Here is a 3,206-nt window from a genome sequence, read left to right on the forward strand (position 1 = left end):
AGTATAAGTAACATATAAATATCAATACAGTAACATATGTTATCTTTATTAAATCATAGATTAATTCTAATTTCAACGAAGCAAATATAATGATAATAATTTTCTGAAGTTACAGTGAAGTCTGAGACTCAATATTCATCCCAAACACAAAGTTATGGTCGTTAACACAGAAATCAATCCCAAACACAAACTTATGGTCATTAACGCACAAATCACATGTATGAATACTTCTACATAATGTTGTATAGCATTACCTCTAGCATTTTTATGGTATTGCCTGCTCCAAATACTCTGTGAACCTGCAAATTTCTGAACATCATTTTGTGGGAAGTAAGGGGCGAGCACATAGCTCTCTGTACATCGTCTTCTCAACAGCCTGCACGCTGGGAATGGAGAAGTTGTCTGCCGTCCTCCTCTTAATGTGCTCATCTGCAATATGCAGTTACCACACAGTAGCCCATTATGACCATGAATGCAACAATGAGACACCAAGTATTGCTTTAAAAACACGAAATATTGCTTAAACGAGACACCAAGTACTGGAAATCTGTAGATCTGTGGCCAAAATGGATTGATTTTACCCTTTTTGAAGTAATGACAAAATGCTCCGATTCACAATTCCAACACTGCCCGAGGGAACTCAAAATCCTCAGGAGCAAGACGGTGTTGTATGCCTTATGTGATGACATGGTGGAGGTGAGAGCTGAATTTATAAGAATTGAGAGGAGATTTAAGTGCCTCTCATTACATTGGAGGCAGATTCTGTCATAAATTCAACAAGTGAAGTCACATAGAACGGCTGCAACGCACTTGTTATGTAAAAAATTAGTTAATTTTAGGTTTATTATTTAAAAATAGGTTTAACTAGAAAAAAGAGCACGATCATAAGATCATGCCATTTCCCAAAGGGTGCCCATGGCGGTATATAAGCCAGGGAACCCATTGTAAACAATCATCATCTGTCTATTCATTTATTAATAAAATTTATCTATATATATTTTTGTTTATCCAGAAGTTTTTATGCTTCATTGGTATCAGAGCAAGTTCATTCCTCAGGCTTGTTGATCCGACTGCCTGTTCAAACCCACAGACCCCAGAAATTATTCCAACCAGAATCGCCTTCTTCAAGACACCAACAATTTCTGACCACTGTTCCCTTGTTCCTTGTTCCAATTCTGCCACTGATAGAACCTTATCCTCACGCTGTCATACCCACACATTCATGCTTCCATCGTTCCTTGACTCGTTGTCAACCAAATTCAACTGTCGTTGAAACTGTCACAACCTCCTTCCATTCTGCTGCTACCGCAGGTTACCCGCTGACCACACGCTGCATCTGTGGTCTGTAGTCTTGTGGGCCTTTCGCATCCACGGGAGATATGTCGTTTTGAGCGTTGTGGTCGATCTACACACTGCATCCACCTCCCTTTCCGTTGCCTCGTCAATCATCGTATCCCCACAATCGTTTTTTTTTGCAGTCGCCACTGCCTCTGTCCACTGTTCTCATCGCTTTGTTTTTTAACCTTAATTACTTGCCCACGTGTGTCGTGTTATCCGCTCAAGCCGTCGCGCCCGCTCCTCCAAATTAAATTCGATAAGAGTTTTATTATATATATGTATAATATATATAATTAAATTATATTAAAAATTATATATTATATATTATATATAATTTTATATACATATAGTATATAGTTGAAAACTATATGATATATAATTTAATTATATATATATATATATATATATATATATATATAAAAATAAACTTATGTCATATAATTAAATTAATCAATTTAATTTAATTATTTAACAAAAAAAAAAAATTAAGCTGGTAGATAAGTACACTCCCCCGCAAACCCGTTCAATGTCGACAATGACAATGGCGGATTTTCAAAAAAAATTGTTGGATGCGGAGTATAAGATAAGTAGCAACCACGATGAGGTCAATAAAAGATTAAATGAATTCCAGATCAAGCTTGGGGGCAAGCTGATGAAATCAAAAATCTTCACGATACGACAAATCGAATAAAAATAAAGATGTAAATTACCATGTCCAAACAGAAGCAGGGATCATAGAGGTCTTAACAATGCTGAAAATTCTGTGTAAAAGGTCGAATTTTACACCCGAACAACTACTAAAAGAAGGTGAAGGGAATCAAGAACACATCTCGTCAGATTCAACAAAGTCAACAGATTCTCATGAAAAGGTTGAATCCCCAAAAAAATCAGCGACACCCCTCTAAGAAGCAAGTAACACGACCTTTACAAACAAGCAACTTTGGGATACCCTTACTAATAAACACCCTTTTTTTGCTCAACCATTAGCGACATACTAGAGGAGGGCAAAGGTCGAGATGCCTAAATTCGATGGAAACGAAAAAAACAATGTTGCATGGATAAATAAAGCAGAAGAATACTTTGAGATATATGACATCACTGACGATGACGAAAAGCTCAGACATGCATCCATGAAAATGGAAGGAGAAGCATATAACTGGTATATGTGGTGGAAAAGAACAACACACGTCATTAGCTGGAGAAAATTTAAAGATGTATTTTTTAAAAGATTCCAAGGTGTAAAAGAAGAAGAGTTCTTTTCAAAACTCATCAAATTACGACAAAAGGGAAGTGTGGATTAATACACTCAAGAATGGGAGACCTTAGTAACACGAGTACCTGGGTTATCAGAATCTCGTCTAATTCAGTCATACATCTCGGGACTCAAAACCCATTTACAAGCAGAACTTGATATGCATGACATTACATCTATAGAAGTAGCAAGACAAAAAGCAAAAACAGCCGAAAAGAAATCCGAACCAATATTTTGGTCAAAAGCGGAAAAACGTTATGCAAGACGAAGGATACCCAAGTATGTGGACTCAAATAATACAAGATATGTTCCACCACATCGTCGTGAAGATGAAAAATCTAATGTGGAAATACAAAGGATAAAAGAGGGTAAATGTAAATGTTGTGGTGAGAAATGGGACCCCAAACATAGATGTGCTAAAGGAAAAGAACCAAAGAACCTATATAATTGTGAAGCAACGAATGATTCAAACAGTGAAGATTATGACATAGAAGACATAGAAGACACCCCAGACTTCTCACCAGAATTAGATGAGGGAAGTATTCCGCAAGTGTCATTATCAGCTATGACAGGTATATCACAACCTCAGACTTTAAAGTTAAAAGGACACATAAAA

The sequence above is a fragment of the Pinus tabuliformis genome, chromosome 3_2 (assembly GCF_031772625.1).
Source record: "Pinus tabuliformis cultivar Carrire ecotype Pingquan chromosome 3_2, CPIR1, whole genome shotgun sequence".
In the NCBI taxonomy this organism is placed as follows: domain Eukaryota; kingdom Viridiplantae; phylum Streptophyta; class Pinopsida; order Pinales; family Pinaceae; genus Pinus; species Pinus tabuliformis.